Source organism: Mustela erminea, chromosome 4 (assembly GCF_009829155.1).
Source record: "Mustela erminea isolate mMusErm1 chromosome 4, mMusErm1.Pri, whole genome shotgun sequence".
Classification (NCBI taxonomy): domain Eukaryota; kingdom Metazoa; phylum Chordata; class Mammalia; order Carnivora; family Mustelidae; genus Mustela; species Mustela erminea.
This window is the reverse complement of record NC_045617.1, coordinates 132142032-132161420: the sequence shown is the minus strand read 5'-3', so window position 1 is coordinate 132161420 and position 19389 is coordinate 132142032. Positions and strand designations below refer to the sequence as shown.

Sequence of the window (19389 nt, the reverse complement as noted above, 5' to 3'; positions counted from 1 at the left end):
GCATCTAGATTTCTTCATTCCTGATTTTTTTTTAAGTGTAATATGAAAGAGCTGAGGGATTTCTTCATAGCTTAATTCTACATTTGGTAATGGATTTTTAAAAAAACCTTTAAAGATAATACATCCTTAGACCTTTGAATGACAATGCCTGGCATAGATATTTCATGGAAATGGCTTTCTCTTTGCCGACATATCCTATATATAGTAACATACTGTTTGGGGGAAAATGAGTTCTCTACAGCAACTATTGGAAATGAATGTTGAATCCTAATAGAGACTGCCAACTAGAAAATTTTCAGTACTTCTCATTTCATTGACAAAGCATCCAATAATAATCTTTATTAAGAGGAGATGTGACCATTGTAACATACATGACTGAATCAGACAGAGGTGTCTGAGAACCACGAGATACAGGATAGCTGAGGCAGTCCGAGTATTCACTGTGAGTTCTGTTCCACCTCTGCTGCTTATTAATTAAGTGACCATGGGCAAGTTACTCAGCTGATCTGTGCCTCAGTTTCCTCATCTGTAAAATAAGGGTGGTGAAAGTTCCAAAACTTACCTCAGAAATTTGTTCTGAGGATTAAATGAGCTAACTTACATAATATATTTACAACATAGCCTGACGTATAATACCATATTTAATGTATTTTTTTAACAGTTTTATCATCATCATCATCATCATCATTGGTTCTAAAGGTCCATTTGGGAATTTATTCTTTGCAATCTAGCCATAAAAATGTTGATAGATCATGATTGTAAATACTTTAGGTTTCTTAAAGTGAAGTCCATAGCCGTTCCCCTTGGAGTACTTAGCTGGATTAGACTGCTCTCTCTGATCTTAAAATACTTATTAAAGCCAAAGAAATACTAGTTTTGTAAATCCTTAGATGGCACACCCATACAGCTGGTACCACAAATGATGTCACATTTCAGGAAGATCGGCTAATATATTCCATGGGATCAAAGGTACTGCTTAGGATGAAATGTTTTACTTCTAGTTCCCAGGCTGGTCTTTGATTCAGACCCAAATTAGAGAAAAACCTAGCCTTTCAAACAGGTCTTTGCTGAACCAATTTTGACAGCACTTAATTGACCAAGGTTATTTATTACCACATTTAGTAATTTGGGTGAGATTTCTCGTTTCTCAAAACAAGTTTTGCTTACACCCTCTCAAAAGAATGTTACTGGTATGTGGGTAGGTTGTCTGGGGCCAGCCTCTTATCTAGAGCCCAGATTCAAAAAGTCTGAGTTCAGCGAAGTGACTTAGACTGGGTGCTTTTGTTCTGTTTTGTTTAATAAGCATGTATGGATCTTGCTAAAACACGGTGCTACCCCCATCCAAGAACAATGCGGCACACATCATTTCCTGAAATAATAGAGTTGGAAGGCCATTATCTACTCACAAAACAGGCTGAAACAACAGTTCCTGATATTCTTCTCAAATACTTTAACTTCCCAAGGAATCCGGAAAAAATAATTCCATGAGCCGGTGTTGTGAATGAAGGTATGACATTTCAGTTTCCTTCACTGGAATCTAGTGACCAGCAGTAATGAATTACTACCCACTTGGCGTTACTAAGAGGGACTCTGGCCGGGTAAGTTGTTTGTCTTTGCTTTGGGAACACTGCTCACTGCCTTACAGCCTCTTGTGAGATGGTGGCCTTGGGTCCTTTTTTGTCCACTTCTGGGAACCATCCCAGAGATTACCTGCAGCTTCTGGAACTCTACTTATTTATGGCATTATTTTTCTTTTACTCCTGAGGAGAATTTGTGGCTTCTGTTTCAGGCTTTCTGATAAGAAATGTATACTTTCTGGAGAGCATGAATATCCATTTCATCAAAACATGTTTTCGAGTAGCATGAGAGCTTTCTTTGAACCCTGTGTACCCTCTATCTTCAGTGCGGCTTGGTAGATATTCATAATAAGAGCTGTCTTCTCTGTGATCTTTAACAATCTGGGCATCACTGAGGTCGCCTAATCATGTTCATAGCAAACAAGAGAAACAAACTTCTAAAGCTTCTAATATTTAGATATTACCTTCTGGAATCTCATCTGAAGGAAAATTGGTGCAATAAATGATTTCATCATGGATTTTCTTCTTTGTGTCCTGAGAAGAAATTGGGGACAGTCGGAGACTTTGAGCCTATATAATTTGGACTATGCCAACTCTGTATCTTTGGAAACTTCCAGAAGATTGCCTGTTCAAAATTTCATCTGACTGTTGGACTTGGTTTTGACATATCCTCCTTACGAAGTCAGAGGTATAACATATCGTGTGTAAGTGTCGCAGGCAGTGACATTTAGCAGGATGAAGAGAAACTTGAGACACTGTCACATTACTTAGGGGGGTTGCATAAGCCATCTCCGGAAGTTTTTCACAATAGGGTCGACTGCTTTCAGTCTGGCTTGTTTAGGTATTCATAAATCTTCTCCCTGTCTGGAAGTGTGGGTATTGATTTAGTGTCTTCTCATTTGGATACATCAGAATGAAATTGTTGGTCACGTTCTGTGGTGAAATATATAACTTTTAGTAGTGTGAAATTTTGCATTTAAAATTATTTATTTGTGATTGTATTAGAAATTGACCAGTTCTTCGGAAAATAGTAGATATAGCTCTATTGAGGTTTTCTTCCTTCAGGATATCCCATTAGCCTGGCCCTGACTTGGCCAACCAATATAGTTGGCAGCCTTCATCCAGCTCCTCCTGATGGCCATATGTCCGCATTCGAGAATTCCTTACCACTTGACATTGACGTTTGACTCCCACTGACCCTTTCCAAGCCAAGAGACTCCAATTGAGAAACTGTAGATGGAAATGGTCAATTTTTTTTTTAATTAAAAAGGGATAGATAAAATTAAGACCATCTAAAGAAGAGTCCATGACAGCAGCCAAAAGGAAAAGTAGGGCCTGAGCCATCACACATTACAGGATGGAAAGCAGCCCATGTGCGGTTCTGGGATGGTGGCTAAAGTAGTCTTTTGGGGAGGAAGAGGGCCAGGCATGAGGTCTTGGCACTTTGTTCCTTCTGTGGAGTGTGCCAGGGCCAGGTTTTGGTGGTCCTCAGTCTAATTTAAGAACTGAGAGGGAATGAACTGTGTCTGGAGCCTTAAATCCGTTGTCTTTGTTGTTTTGGCTGTGGTCTGTATCAGTGGAATCATTTTTGGCTTCTTATCTTGGCTCACTCCCAGAATGGACTTAACACAATAGTTAGCCAATTCTACAGATTCCAGTTACTTTAATAGTCTTTATAATTACCTCAGAGGGAAATCACCAGCTATGAATATTTAACGCATCTATGAAGCACTTAAATCCTAATTGCTGTCATATTTAAGGATGGCTGCTGTGAATGTTTTCTAGTGCCGACATTTTTTCCTCAGTAATTCAGCAATTCTGTGAGGTGCAGTATAGCTTTTCAGATAGCAAGAGTTTCTTAGCCTTCAACAACCAGGTACAGAACAGGCTGTAAGCAAAGAAGGAAAGTGAAATTAGAGTTTGTTCCTCATTTTCAACTCATTGTTACTCAGGCTAAATAAATGGTAAATTACAAATCTGCATTTACCATAAGACCTTGTCATCAGCATTTGCTAAGATAGAATGTTCTAAAGCGAGATCTATCCTAGACTGTATCCAGGGGCTGCATTGCTGGTCCAACCAACATCTACCTGATTCTTATGATGTATTTTGCAAAGTCCGGGGATATAAATGAAGTTTAAAATGTAGCTACTGCCTATATAATATTTTAGGCAGAGAAGCCAAGGCTCACCTAAATGAAATAGTTGGAACACAATGTAAAGATCAATTGTGGAACTCTTGGATGATACAGGAGGAAGAAATAGCTGTAGCCTGAAATAGTTCATTCTTCGAAGCTTTGTGGCAGAGGCAGAATGTGAAGGATGAATGGACTATAACTGGACAGAAAAGAACAGAGCGTTTTTTGGAGGCTCTTGACTCTTTGATAGTAACTTCATATACATAATCTCATTGACCCAGCAGGGTGGACATCTGTATCCCTGTTTATAGGGGAGAGTATAAAGGACTGGGCGGGGTGAGTAACTGACTCGGGCTTATATAGCTAGCGAGCTGCTGATCAATGATGGTTAAGCCCAGGGGCTCTGAGTTCAGGCAGTTAGTTTGGGATTTGAATCTCAGCTCCTCTGCTAACTGGCTGTGCTGAATTTCTTCGTGCTTCAGTTTTTTCACCTACAAACTAAGGGGAAGTAAGAAGAGCTGCCTCTTAGGTTTAATGGGATGAACAAACTATTTAATTAGACGAAGAATTTAGCCATTTCTGAGGTACTGTAACCAATCAATAAATGTTTAGATGTGTGTGTGTATAACTAAATGTTTAAATGTGTGTGTGTGTGTGTGTGTGTGTGTGTGTAGAGAGATAGAGAGAGAGTTTGAGATTCTCACCTCCATCTTGTCTGACTCCGAAGTCTACGTTCTTGATACTCTATCACCTTGCAGAGGGAGCAGGGAGAAAATTCTGCATAGGATAAGAGCAAGCATTTTATCTGCTAAAGAAAAGTGAAGTCCCCTTCCTGCCTGAAGTAGGGTTGGGGTGATGAAGAAGGGATTGGATAAATCATATGGAATATAGGCCCTTAGGAGCTCGAGGCCATAGGGCCCAGGAAAGCCAGCTCGTTTAGGACGGGAGAAGGGCGTGGGGAGAGTGTTGCTCTGAACTGTGTGTGAGGTAGGGATGGGGGCTGCTAGATGGAAGTCTGCTTGGGAAGCTGGCAAGTAAAGTGTGAGAGGATGCGGTCCTGCATGGGGGGAGTAACAGAAAGCCAAAAGAAAGGGCACATACAGGAGCTGCTGGTTGTGGTGGCACCACCTCAGTCGGGTGACAGCAGGACTGCGGGGTTCCCAGTGCTGTCCTTGCTGCTTGTGGGCGCCGCCCATGCCTCATGCCACCTCGCCAGGGCTTCTCGGCCCTAGACCTTAAACTACCCAAAGCTGCAGTCAACTTTAACTCTTTTAACTCTTTTAACTCTTCTTAACTCTTTTGTCTAGAGCAAAAGAGAAAAGTCAATAATGTTTTATTCTAGATAAATCACCAAATAAAATGAATGAGAGTTGCCCCTGGGTGGCTCAGTCGGTTAAGCGCCTGACTCCCGATTCAGTTCAGGTCATGATCTCAGGGTCCTGGGATCGAGCCCCGTGTCAGGCTCCGAGCTCAGCGGGGAGTCTGCTTGGGATTCTCTCTCTCCCTCTGCCCCTCCCCTAGCTCATGTTCACACTCTCTAAATAAATAAATAGATAGATAAAATCTTCTTAAAAAATGAATGAGATAAACAGTTTACTACAGTGTCTCTTAATAGTTCTTTGGCTTCAGCAAGCCTCACATACTGTTTTAATGCCTGCCTATCATTTACTAAAGATTTAGTAAGTCAAATCAACACTTCTCAAGCTGACTTCACATGTTGAATCTCATATCCCATATTTCCTGTTTCTTACATTTCTATCCAGCGACTTATGTCTAGTATAATAATGCCCAATCTTCTTTCTTACCAATATAGGCTAGTGCTTATACCAGCTCTGTTAATATCAGAAGATTTAAAAAAGGGGGAGGGCATGTATTAGCTGAATGGTCCCTGAACAAATCCTTCGTTAAACCTAAAGTCTATCATCTGTAGGCACTGCTGATCTATCAGAGGAGCCTGAGTCTGGCAAATGATGAATAATTATTGTATATTCAGCCAGAAGCTGGAATTAACACCTACAAGAATTGTAATAATAATAATAATATGATTAATTAGAAAAGAGTTTGTAGAAATGATTAAGAATATAGAATTAGAACCAGACAGCCCCAGGGTCAAGTCCTGACCTTACTCCTCACCAGCGGAATCAACCCCATCCATTACTTTATGCCGTCAGCCTCAGCTTCCCTCATCTGAGTCCTACAAGGGCTAGATGGGGTAATATTTGCTTAAAACAATATTTGGCACATAAGTGGCCCTTGGGTGGCCCCATCGGTTAAGTGTCTGACTCCTGGTTTTGGCTCAGGTCAGGATCTCAGGGTCGTGGGATCCAGCCCCACGTCTGGCTCTACGCTAGCCTGGAGTCTGCTTGCGATCCTCTCTCACTCTGCCTCCCCCTCCCCCTATAAATAATAAATCTTTAAAAAAAAAAAAACACTTTAACAATGCTCGGTAGATGTTTCTTGTGTTCGTTTGTTTGTTTTGTCTTTGCTCAGTAAATGTTAGTACTTGTGGATCCCACATTATTCTTTACAGAAAAAGCCTTGCTCTGCTGTTTGTTTTATTTGAACCTGTCAGTCCTGTGTAGTTGCAGGAAAGGTGTTGCTGTTCTCCTGTGATACCAAGAACGGAAGTTCAAGGAGAGGCAAAGTAACTTAACTAAAGCTCGTTAATTGCAAACCCAGGACTCAAACTCTGGTGCTCTCTCCTCTGGGTTTTTCAGCGATCCAAGGAGACCTGGTTTTCTTGGATTAAAGAGCCAGTCCCTGATAGCAGCAGTTTCCAACCTGTCCAGGGGCAGTGAGAACATGTGACAAGAGCTTTCCTGTCCTCGCCATTCGGATTCTTGGGCCAGATGATTGAAATGAGAAAATGAGGGACAGTGTAGGGAGTTTTAAGCAGAGTTAATTGTATTCACCTTCAAGGACTCTACCTTTTCCTCTAAGGCTACATCTTTCCTACTTTTCAATGTTAAAATATTCTTACAAAATGGTGGCTGAATGTGAGCTATTTTTTCGTTAACCTGTCTGTCCGGTGTCACAGAACTTAGACAAAACCACCTTGGGCCACAAATTTTGTTTCTGAAATGTTTTCTAATATGTGGAATTTAAGAAAAAAACAGATGAACATAGGGGAAGGGAAAGAAAAATATGATTAAAAAAAAAAAAAAAAAACAGGGAGGGAGACCGAGCGGAAGAGACGCTGGACTCGGGGAAACAAACAGGGTCGCTGGAGCAGAGGTGGGTGGGGGAATGGGTACCGGCGGGCCGGGCATGAAGGAGGTCACGTGTCGTGACGAGCACTGGCTGTTCCAAGCAGCTGACGGATCGCTCAACTCCACCCCTGAAACTAATAATATAATACACTGTTTGCTGACTAAATGCAATTTATATTAAAAAAAAAAAAAAACCTGATCTAAAGTTTGAGAAGTGCTTCTAGCCCTAGTGTGATTTCATTATTATACGTCTTACTGGTTTTAAGTTCCTGGTGTTACTTAGTCTATCCACATCAGGCCTTAAAGTCCGGCCCTTGGATTTGTGTGCGGTTTCCCCTCTATGTGCTTCTCTTTTTGAAGTATCTAAGTTACTGCTTCTTAGCCTTTTTGGCAGAAATCAGTCATTTTAGGAAACCAAAATGAAAATTATGATGCCTCTCTCCCCTCCACCCCTAAAAAGTACATACACAATTATCGGCACAAATTGAGCAGTTCATAAACTCGGTGGTGCTCAAACCCAGGAACCTCTAGGTGGCTCTAGTTGTCTGTTCGCGTGACCCATTTTGTTTGTTTCCTCTTACTCCTGTCAGGTGTTAGGGCTCACACGGGGTTTACAAGATCGGTTTTACAAGGGTGGAAGGTGCAGTGTTAGGACTCAATGTTTATTTCGAGGTTCCTACAGCACCCTTGGGTTTTCGGGTGGAACTAGCAGTTGATTAAGATTGTGGGAAACCAGGCGTCTTCTGTAGAGTCGGTAAGAATAGAAATTGAAGTAACACCTTTGGAGGGCAATCTGGAAATATCTACCGACATTTAAAATACGGACACTTGCATTTGTATGTTAAGGCATGTACACGGAGATCTTTGTTGGGGCTTTTCATGGTGGAGCAAATGATTGGAAACACACAAATGTCCATCAGTTTGGAACTAGTTGAATAAATTATGGTATATTCATATTAGTATACTCTGTAGACTTGAAAAAGAATGAGGTAGCACTATGACAACATGAAATGACCCCCAAGATACTTGAAAATGCATTTTTTAAATAAAGAAAAGCACACATCCACGAATTTGGGTATCTCCAGCATATATTCTAGCATCTGGTGGTAATACTGCCTTGGAGGTGGGGACTGGGAAGCCAAATCTACAACGGGAGACACACTTGCTTTTTTCATTTATTGTAGTGACTAAGTTATTTTATTTTTTTATTTTATTTTTTTCCCAAGTGATTTAAATTATATCCTTTTTTTACTTATTCAATAAGGTAACTTAAAAATGAATTCCTTTTTTAAAGTTAGCTTTAAAAAATTGAATTAACTTTTAAAATCACTATGCAGTATGAGAAAAAGAGGTTAGAATATATTTAGGTTAAATTGCCTAAATGAAAAGGGATGAGAGGAGGCTGGGTAGCTCAGTGGGTTAAGGGTCCGACTCTCAGTTTTGGTTCAGGTCAGGCTCTCAGGGTGGTAAGACTGAGCCCCACACTGCATAGGGGTCCACGCTCAGCAGGGAGTCTGCTGGAGGGTCTCTCCTTCTGAACCTCCCCGACTCAGGCACTCTCCCTCTCAAATACATATGTCGGTCTTAAAAAAAAAAGGGAAGGATAATGCAAAATTAATGGTTTTCTTTTGGCCTCATTCTCTAATGTGGGGATGAGGGGGCACCTGATAGCTTTAAGAACTGGTACATGAATAAATCAAAGGAAATAGCTGTTCACACAGCATGGGGCCAGGCTAAGGAATTTACCACCACAGACAGTCATGGAGTCAGATATTGTGGCTGGAGCTTTTTTTTTTTTTGAAGTCTGGTCACTTCTGTCCAGTCATAACATTTGTAGTTATGCAAGAAAAGATAAGGATAATCAAATCTGATGGTGCAGGATGTAAGCCGATCGTTGGAAAGGAAGGAATTTCTCCCCAGCCTCCCTTCTTTTTTGGCTTCTCCCAGTGCCTCGGAATAACATTACACAATTAGCTAGGTTCACTTTGAAGAATTGACAGTACTTCCTCTGAATCATTAGGTATCATCCATGGCCAGGGGAAGGATTCCAGACCTGACAGGGCAGCAAAGCTTGCGACTCTTTTATTTTTTGCACCCAGAGTGGTGGCCCCTTGGGTTCAGAGGTGAACATGTTGGCAGGGGAGCCCCCTTGCTGCTGGGCTGCTCCTGCCATTCCTGGGGAAAGAACATACTCAAAGGGAAAAAACAGGTTTCAGTTCTCCTCCTGTGGAGCTGGTGATCTCCTATCAACAACAAAGGCTAGATTATCGCGGGAGGGACTGAATAGATACTCAGGAAATAACTCGTGCTTTTTCTCTTTCCTTCTTTGGCTACAGCCTGTAATGAATCCCTCCACCAGGAGTAGACAGAAGACATAAACTACCAGTCTCATTTCGCCCGGCTTCAGGTCTTACAGGGTTACCGCTCATGTTTATCCACGTGACTCAAGAAACACGGCACCCTTCCATGTAGCTCTGTCTTCTGTTTAAAGATGAACAGTAGAATGGATCCAACGGACTTCGATTTGGAGTTCCACTTAACAAGACGCACTGCAGAATGACTCCATTCTGTCCCTCTCGTGTGATCAGCTCCAGGGTAAACCATTAAGTGTCCAATCATGGGAATAAGAGGACCCTCTTGTTAAATGGGATTTCTCTCCTATTATGGAATCCGGAAGGAGGCAGACAGAGTGTTTGTTAAATGTGCAGGATGAATGCGTATCCTTATTCCCGGACTTTGCTTTGACGGGCCTTTTCCATCAACCCTCAGCTGGACGAGCTGGGGACAACAGAGTTAGTGACCCCCGACCCATCTGGTAGCTGGACACAGGGGACAGCCTCTTACATATCCCAGATCTGCTTCAAACAGTGGGTCATCCAAACATCCAAAGCCAGGAGAAAATGTGTCTCCATCATTATCGTGTGACTTAATTACACACTAGAAAGTTCTAACCGAACCTTAAAAAAAAAAGCCCTCTTGTTACATATAATTAGAATTCCTTTTTGTGCTATCCAGACCCACTGGCACTGGCAACCTTCTCAGGAGACCCATCGCGTTTACTTTCTGTGGCGATGGAAATGCGCTGTATCTCTTCTGCCCAGTGGGGTGGCCGTTAGCTACATCGGACTCTTGAGCACTTACGATGTGGCCAGTGGGACCGAGGCACTGAATGTTGAGTGCGATTCGACTTGAATTAACTTGTGAGCAATAACGCCATCTGGACTTTAGCACTGCTTACTTCCCCATCTCATTTTGACATTAGCGTACCAGCAGGTGACATCGCCATTGCCTTCCTTCCCGGGCAGTGCGTTGGCTCCCTTTTTGTCATTAGGATTTAAAAGCGACACTCAGGTGTCACTTGGCTGTTTTCACACAGTTTTAGTAAAAGCGACACAGTCTCACCACTGTGGAAAGGCTGGGGGCTGCCCTTACGCCTAACCCCTGAACGGCGATCTCAGGCCACAACCTCAGGGAAGCCTCTTTTTTCTAAATGGAGCAACTGGGAGTGAAAAATCTAGAAATCTCATGTTGGCATAACCGAGAGCGACATGGGGTACTAGGAAATTCCATCAGTAAGCCAAGTAACTTCTTAGCAACAGGGCCCGTGTCCTTTATCTGTTTCCTTAGTTCCTAGCATAAATTTTAATGTTTCTCAAATGAGTGAAATAATATGTGGGATAAACTGATATGGCTCAGAAACGATGCTGGTGACAGAGCACTGAAGACGGTGTCTTTATTAGCAGGTAGGTCACAGAAACAAGACAACGTACAATAATCTGAACTTACGGGACAACTAATAGAAAGACACTGCAAACCCAACTATGACTAGTTCTATACTCATTTATTCTGTACAGATAGGTGAAACCAGAAAAAATTTTCATTTTCCACAACCTTCTTTTGGATTGAGTTTCTACAACGGCCTTTCTCTCCTCCTGGACATTCCTTTCCATCTGGACTTCCTTTGCACCCCTGCCCTGAGAGACACGGCGTAGTCAGCCGCCTCCCCGCCCTGACTCCTGCCCCGTTTTACCATCATCATGGTCCGTGTGTGAAAATACTTTGTAAACTGAAGCCCTTAACAGAACGAGAGCCTCACTTTTCTATTTTAAGATGTTTTCACAGGATAACCACAGCCTTTCCTAGTCCCTTTTCTGCTCTCTTTTTGGTTCTCATGTAGACAATCCATCAGTTTCTTTCTTTGATAATTCATTCCTGCCCTAAAGGCTTTTTTTTTTTTTTTTGACAGACCAAAGGCAGAGGCTTTAACCCCCTGAGCCACCCAGGTACCCCAAGGCTTTTATTTTTTTAATTGTATCTGATGACTTATATGTCCCACCATCTCAACTGCTGTAACCTCATTTCCTTCTTTGTATCAAAGCATCCTTGAAACCCCAACTCGTGGGGCTCCTGGGTGGCTCAGCTCATGAAGCCTCTACCTATGGCTCAGGTCACATCTCAGGGTCCTGGGATCAGACCCCGTGTCAGGCTCTCTGCTCAGTGGGGAGCCTGCTTTCCTTCTGCCTCTGTGCCCCCAATCCCTGCTTGTGTCCTCTCTCTCTCTTTCTCTCTCGATCTCTCAAATAAGTAAATAAAATCTTTAAAGAAAAAAATGAAGCCCCAATTCATATGTAGAAGTTTCTCAAACAGCAAAACCTGTGTCTTACAGAAGAAAGAACTCAGAGCTCTAAGAAGTGTGAACAACTGATTTAAGAATTTACTTGAGTCACTAGCTGGTTGGATGATCAACTATACTTCAATTTTTAAAAATGAACAAATAAAATAAAATACCAAATGATGTTTAAAAAAATATAGAGGGGCCCCTGGCTGGCTCAGCCAGTTAAACATATGACTTTGGCTCAGGTCATGGTCTCAGGGTCCTGGATGGAGCCTCGGGGTGGGCTCCCTGCTCAGCAGGGAGTCTGCCTGACCCTCTGCCTCTACTTCTGCTCCTGCTCATGTTCTCTCTCTCTCTCTCACTCTCGCTCTCTGTCTCTCAAATGAACAGATAAAATCTTTGAAAAAAAATTTTTTTAAAAAATAGAGAAGATATTTTAGAGTTTCAGCAATAATTGGGAGGGGTATAAACAAAATTCTTCCAAGGTCCCTTGCTTGCATGTAGAAGTAAAAATGTTAATGATATTAGCTTTTCTTTTTAAGATTTTATTTATTTATTTATTTGTTTGTTTGTTTGTTTATTTATTTATTTCTGTGATCTCCACTCCCAGTGTGGGGCTCAAACTCACAAACCCGAGGTTAAGAGTCTCAGGCTTTACCAGCTGAGCCAGCCAGGCACCATAATGTTAGCTTTTGACACCCAATAGTACATGTTTGGTAGTCTTTCCTCCCAAAATAGTAAAAGATTGAGAATTGCCAAGTTAATGAAAGAAAATTATCTTATTGAGTCAGTTCTAAATAAGGCAAAAAAGAAAAAGGGGAGAAAGACAACCTAGAACAGGCAAGATGAGCATAAAGCTGATGGCAGACCGTAGACTTTGAATCAAATAAATCTTAGGAAGTAAATGTGTATAGTGACAAAATGCTTTTCTCAAAATATAAACATTGATAGCTAAGTTGTGTTTATAAAACTGTGCTTTTACAAGAGACACATTAAATTATGAGAACACAGAAAAGATTGAAAGCAAACATATAGAGATAAGATAGAAGAAGATAAGAAAATGTATATTGTGGAAACACTAACCAAAAGGAAACTACTAATCAAATCAGTATCAGAGAGAGGGTACTGAGCAAAATATATTCCAAGAGATAAAGAGAAATCCTTCAGGATGATAAAATATGTAATTTACCAACAAAGTATAAAAATTCTAAATTTGCAGCAAATAATGTAACTGCCTTAATAATTGACAAAAAAAGGCACTGAAAAACCAGTAAAACAATAGCAGATTTGTTTTTTTTTTTTTAAGATTTTATTTATTCATTTGACACAGAGAGATCACAAGTAGGCAGAGAGGCAGGCAGAGAGAGAGAGAGAGGAGGAAGCAGGCTCCCTGCGGAGCAGAGAACCCGATGCAGGACTCGATCCCAGGACCCTGAGATCATGACCTGAGCCGAAGGCAGCGGCTTAACCCACTGAGCCACCCAGGCGCCCACAATAGCAGATTTGAACAAGACAATCAACAAGCTTGATCAAATTAGCATCCATAGAACAGAGTACCTATGGCTGCACAAAAGGCAGAATATATTATTCTTAAGTATACAGGGGATATTTATGAAAAGTGACCCCATGCTGGGCCATAAACCAAGATTTCAAAAAATGAAGATCAGGGGCACCTGGGTGGCTCAGGGGGTTAAGCCGCTGCCTTCGGCTCAGGTCATGATCTCAGGGTCCTGGGATGGAGCCCCACATCGGGCTCTCTGCTCAGCGGGAATCCTGCTCCCCCCTCCGCCTGCTTCTCTGCCTATTTGTGGTTTCTATCTCTCAAATAAATAAATTAATTAAATCTTTTAAAAAATATGAAGATCACACACACTATGTTCTGACAACTTAGAATAAAGCTATAAATTAAAAATGAAAATATTACTAGAAATATATATTAGGTCTAAATAAGCCCTAGTTTCAAAGAGAAATCACAGTAGAGGTCAGAAAACATTGTAAACTGAAAGAGACTTTGTGGCATTGGAGGTATGGGGATGCAACTAAAGCCACCCTTAAAGGAAAATTTATAGTTTAAAATTTTTAAACTGAATTTAAATTTACAAAAATATTGCAAAATATTAGATACACAAATGAACTTAAATTTACAGAAAAATAGTACATGGGAAGGAAATACTAAAAATCAGTTTTCTAATAACTCATCTCTAGAAGTGTGAGAAAAAACAGCAAATTAAACCTAAAGAAAGTAGAAATAAAGGGCATGGCTGGGTGGCTTAGTCGGTTAGGTAGCCGACTCTAGATTTTGGTCCAGGTCATGATCTAAGGTTCCTGGAATGAGTCCTGCATTGTGCTCCCTGCTCAGCGGGAGTCTGGTTGTCTCCCTGACGCTCTGCCCCTTCTCTGGCTCTTCCTCACTCTCACTCTCTAGAAATAAATAAATAAATAAATAGATCTTTTAAAAAAAAGAAATGAAAAAAATAGATGATAGGAATGAACAAAACAGAAAATAGCAACAGAGAGGACCTACAGAGCTAAAAATTGTGTATTTGACAAGAATAAAGACATGATCCAAAACTTGTTATAAGAGTGTGCCTTGGAAGAGTCCCAAACTCTATCGGCAGCAGAATGGATAAATAAATTGTGGTTTGTTCATACAGTGCAATGCTCTACAGATGCCCAAAATGAACTGACCCAGCCACGGACCATAATATGATGACTCTCACGAATGTAGAGTGATATCAGCTAGATGCAAAATTATATATATTATATGATTCCACTTAAATAACGTTCAAAATAGTACAGTTAGTACCTGGTTATCCCTGGGGAGGTGGGAGATTGTAGTGATTGGGAGGGGGCTCAGGGAGGAACTTCTGAGGTGCCGGTAGCTGTCTACTTCTTGACGTGGGTGACAGTCCCCGGAAATATTCTCTGGATGATTTGTTGAGTTGTATGCTTTTTTGTAAAGATACAAACCTATGATGAGGTTTATTCAAAATAGGATGTATCATTTAGCTGAACTCAGGGATCAGTGCCAGAATTGGAAAGGTGAATCAGAGGCAATGTCTGGCTTCCAGGAATTGAATATCCCTGTGGACAATGAACTAGAGACCAATGTGCTAAGTGCCGTCGACGATCAACACACAGAAGAGGACCAGGCTTGCCTCATGGGATCAGGATTGGTTTCCCAAGAAGTCAACATGTGAATGGGATCTTAGAGTATCATCGGCCTCAGAACAAAATGAAGTGTCTGCGGATGTCCAGGTAGAACATTCAGGAACACAAGCCAAGTTTAAAAGAGGAAGCATGTTCACTCAGCCACTGAAAAAAGAAATGATTAGAAAAATCAGTACTTATTAAGTTTTGCGTTAGTGCTGAAGGCTGATCATAAAAGAGAGAATGGTCCCCTGCCAGGAGACATGCGTAAAAATAGAATCGAAGGACAAGTCTTCTTTGTTCATCTAAAATCCATGCGTGGATCTTAGTGTCTGTAGAGTGGATTAATTTTATACGTTTGCTGGTAGCCAAGCACTGATAGGAGTAGATATTGAAGTTAAAAATTATGCACGTCTTTAGGGAAAATGTGAGTGCTTCTGGGCGCCTGTTCACACGCCGCTCCCCAGCTGCCGATAATGCTTCCAGAAGCACAGGGAGAACACGTCTGCTCCACGGGCTTAGGGCTTCCTGTCTGCTCGCCCTGCTCATGCTGCCCTGCCATCTCCTGCAAGCCAGCGCGGACCCTCGGTAAATTTATAGGTTACCTAGGGGAACCTTCTAAGTGGGCGGGCAGCTCCTCACTAAAGGGACATTTGGAAGGCACGCTGCGGTCCTGTTTTGTGCGTGCATCTGCTCTGCACTTAATGCCGGGCCCTGCAGTCATCTGCCCGTGAGTCTGTCTCTCATATCCATGTCCTTGTTCCCTTTGCCCACCACAGTGGCTGGCACCTCATGGGTGCTGAGCAAATGTTTGCCGAAAGCATGTTAAATAAAAGCCCAGGTGGTGAGTGGCCCTAACCATGAAGCTGTGGCATGGGGAAGGCTTATCTGTCGCCCCTTGAGGGTGTGGACTGATGAGGGGGACAATTGATCGTGCCAGTGAGGACGCTTTTGAGTGTGAAAACAGTGAGGTGCTGGTCATTTTCTACTTCTTGTAGAAAACTGGTAGCTTCCTACTTCACCTTGAAAAAAGCTGAATTAATTAAATTAACTTAATTTAAAAAGTTATTAATACATATGCGGGCAGGGGACGCACCTGGGTGGCTCAGTTGGTTAAGTGTCTACCTCCAGCTGAGGTCATGATCTCAGGGTCCTGGGATCGAGCCCCGTGTTGGGCTTCTGGCTGAGCAGGGAGCCTGCTTCCCTCTGCCGCTGCCCCCTTCCCCCACCTCCCCTGCTTGTGCTCTCTCTCTCTCAAATGAATAAATAAATAATCTTAATTAAAAAAAAAATACATACTCCATGTTAAACTAAGGATCTTCTGGAGAAAACCGAGAGATACGGTCACCCCTGTGATGACTCTCTTACCACAGAATTATTGCAAGATGTGCCTGTGTCACCCCAGAGACTCCGTCACATCTGTGGTCCCAACCCCAGGTGACCGTGGAGAGTCTGGTATGCGAAGCACCACTCGTGTGCATTCTAGATCTCTGAGAGGAAGGTGGTCCTGGGGACTGCCGCAGACCCCCTCCTCCCGAGTTCCCACAACAATCCCAGGGAGGACACACGACCCTTTTAAGCTCAAGTTCCCATCTCCTGTGGGCCCTCTGGGTTCCTGCTGAATCACCAAAGCCCAGCGTTTGGCCCACATGTGGCACCGGCAGACACTGAGAGGGGGGTAGCTGGGCTCAGTGGCCAGCACAGAGTTGCCAGCATCACGCCGTGTTTGCTGGGCAGGCCTGGGCTGAGCGGTGCCTCCCACTCCTCCTCCGCCCTGTGCTTCTGCCGCGGAGACAGGGCCCTCCCCGGGGCCGGCTGGCACTACTGCTTTCTTGTCCCCCTGAGAAAGCTCGCCATTCTTCTCTGCCTGCAGACACCTTCAAGGCCACGGTCAGGACAGTATTCCTGGGGGCCCCCGGCTAAGTTCAGGAGACCACAGCAGCCTCGGGAGCCTGGGGACTTCCTAGAATGCGGAGTCTGACCGAAAGAGGGGATGAAAAATAAAGATAGAAGTTTGCAATCAAGGAAAACATTACACCCTTCCCCCCAACACACACACCCCCGCCGCACCAAAAAATACTTCCCAGGCTATGTCAGGAGTACGTAAACATCGCAGCCGATGAACATTTGATAAACTATTCACTTCCCAGTTTCTCTGATAGGAAGGCTGCGAAGGGAGATAAAGCAGGGGCGCACGGCGGAGGACAAACAGCTCAGCATCCAGCAAACCTCAACATGTTTCTTTTTTTGTTTTCAAGACGGGTTGCCATTTCCTCCGCGACGCTTGTTTATGAACGCGCTGACTCATCTCGAGGCCAGCGCCCGGCTTCCCTGCCGGAGAGATGGGCTTGCACATCTGCCAAGGGGACTCGGGGCGAGAGATAACGGGCGGCGACAACAATAGTCTTCCTCAGTCTGCCGGCCAAAAGCACTTTTGGCACTGGGTGTGTTTTGGGGGTGGGGGGGGAGTGTGCTGAGAATAACTTATCATCAGTGCCCCGAAAGCTCTGAAGTTCTGGAAGCCCGGAGTGGTTGTTTGCCAGACAGAGATAACGGGCAGGATGCGACTGAGAGCCAGAGGCCCTGGGGAAGTCAGGCTACACCTGGCAGCCGCTGGAAAGGAAAAGGGGATGAAGCAGCCGGTGAGCACATGGTTTCCTGGTTGCCCAGTCCTTGCTGTCAACACGAGCCAACGGTCTCAGGTTAGCCCAAAGGACTGACGTCTTATCACTGAGCTGGGTTAAAAACAAAAACAAAAACAAAAAAACCGTTATGGTTTATGTTGCAAACAGGAATTTCCAGAGATGTGATTTAAAAAAAAAAAAACATTAATGCAAGCAACTCATCTTGGAGAGAGAATCTGTTCATTTGCGGTAGTTCTGGTTAAAAAATACGTGATTGTGTGATAAGGCTAGGGTTTGGTTGTCTTATAAATTGCTCAATCGGTAACACATCCTTCATTTTTTTTAAAATTTAAATCCAATTAGGCAGGGTGCCTGGGTGGCTCAGTCGGTTAAGCAACTGCCTTAGACTCAGGTCATGGTCCTTGGGTCCTGATATCAAGACCCGAGTTGGGCTCCCTGCTCAGCTCCCTTCTCCCTCTCTTACTCCCCCTGCTTGTGTTCCCTCTCTCGCTGCCTCTCTGTTAAATAAATAAGTAAAGTCTTTGTTAATAACAACAAAAAAACATTAATTCAATTAGCCAACACATAGTAAGCACATCATTAGTTTCAGATGTGGTGGTCAACATTTCATCAGTTGCAGGTAACACCCAGTGCTCGTCACAGTTACCCCAGCGCCCCCCACCACCTCCCCTCCAGCAACTCTCCATTTGTTTGCCAAAGTTAAGAGTCTCTCGTGGTTTTTCTCCCTCTCTGATTTCTTCCCATTCAGTTTTCCCTCCTTTCCCCTGTGATCCTCTGTGCTGTTTCCTACACTCCATACATGAGTGAAACTTGATGATAATTGTCTTTCTCTGATTGATTTATTTTGCCCAGCATAGTACTCTCCTGTTCCATCCAGGTCAGTGTAAATGGTAACTAGTCATCCTTTCTGAGGGCTGAGTAATATTCCATTGTACATATAGACCGGATCTTCTTTACACATTTATCTGTCAATGGACAGCATAGCTCTTTCCACAGTTTGGCTTCTATGGACATTGCTGCTATAAACATTGGGGTGCATGTGCCTCTTCTTTTCACTACATCTGTATCTTTGGGGTATATACCTAGTAGTGCAATTGCTGGGTCTTAGGGTAGCTCTATTTTTAATTTCTTAAGGAACCTCCACACTGTTTCCCAGAGTGGCTGCACCAACTTGCATTCTTACCAACAGACACATCCTTCATTTTTACAGCATGGTTCTGATAACCTAGAGAGGCAGTTGAAGATAGCTCAGAGCTTGGACCTGCTTATTCCGAGCTGTCCAAAGGGCATCTGGAATTAGTATTAACTGTTCTACTTACCAAATGCACCTCTAGATATAGGGATGAAGCTCATTGCTCTGCAAGCTTCTTCAGCTCAAGTCCTTAGGTGCCCAGATGGGCATCACCATGCACAGTTTCCTGCTGTAGATTTGTGGTGAACATTTCCTTCATTGTCTCACAGAACCTGTTAGGGTAATAACTAAAACAGCAAAAAAGGAATGATTGTGTTAGTGATAAGTTCAGTGCTCTACTACACATTGAGTTACAAAGGGCTACGCAAGTCCTGGGCAGCGTGTCCATGCTAATAACCCTGACTAATTTCAGGGCAGAGGAGGGCAAGGACTCTGAGTTCATTTCATCAGTATTCAAAGCCACAGAACTTGTTCTTCAACAGTGAGTCCAAGCAAATGTCAGAGCCTGCTGAGTTATTGGAATTTTGATATATAATTGATATTTACATAGTGATTTAAGATTTCGGCAGGAGAGCTCCCATGTCAATGCTAAGTAACTTAATTACATTGTGTGTAAATATAGTATATTCTTTCCCTTTGCCTAGTGCTGCCTAGCATGACTCCTATTCTTATAGTTATTATAAACTAATCAGCACCATCTTGAGGAGTATTCAACAGGCATTTAACATGGTATCATGCTAGAACTCCTAAAAAAAAAAAAAAATCCCTCCAGATTTTAGAGCGCTCCTTTCTTTTAATAGATGGGTAGGTTTGTTTTCATATGTTGGTTATTTAAATCACCCTGAAGAGAGGAAGCCCGTCAGA

The 19389-nt window shown here is 42.8% G+C and overlaps 1 long non-coding RNA gene across 2 annotated transcripts; it reads left to right on the top strand.

The window, feature by feature from the left end:
• Positions 1–674: 674 nt before the first annotated feature.
• On the top strand, positions 675–17486 carry LOC116589123. 2 transcript variants are annotated; one of them, XR_004285206.1, is made up of 3 exons: positions 675–1598; positions 9260–10666; positions 16947–17486. It is a non-coding gene; the product is annotated as an uncharacterized LOC116589123 (long non-coding RNA). The 2 variants fall into 2 exon arrangements; XR_004285205.1 differs by lacking the exon at positions 16947–17486 and adding an exon at positions 15109–15766.
• Positions 17487–19389: the final 1903 nt, after the last annotated feature.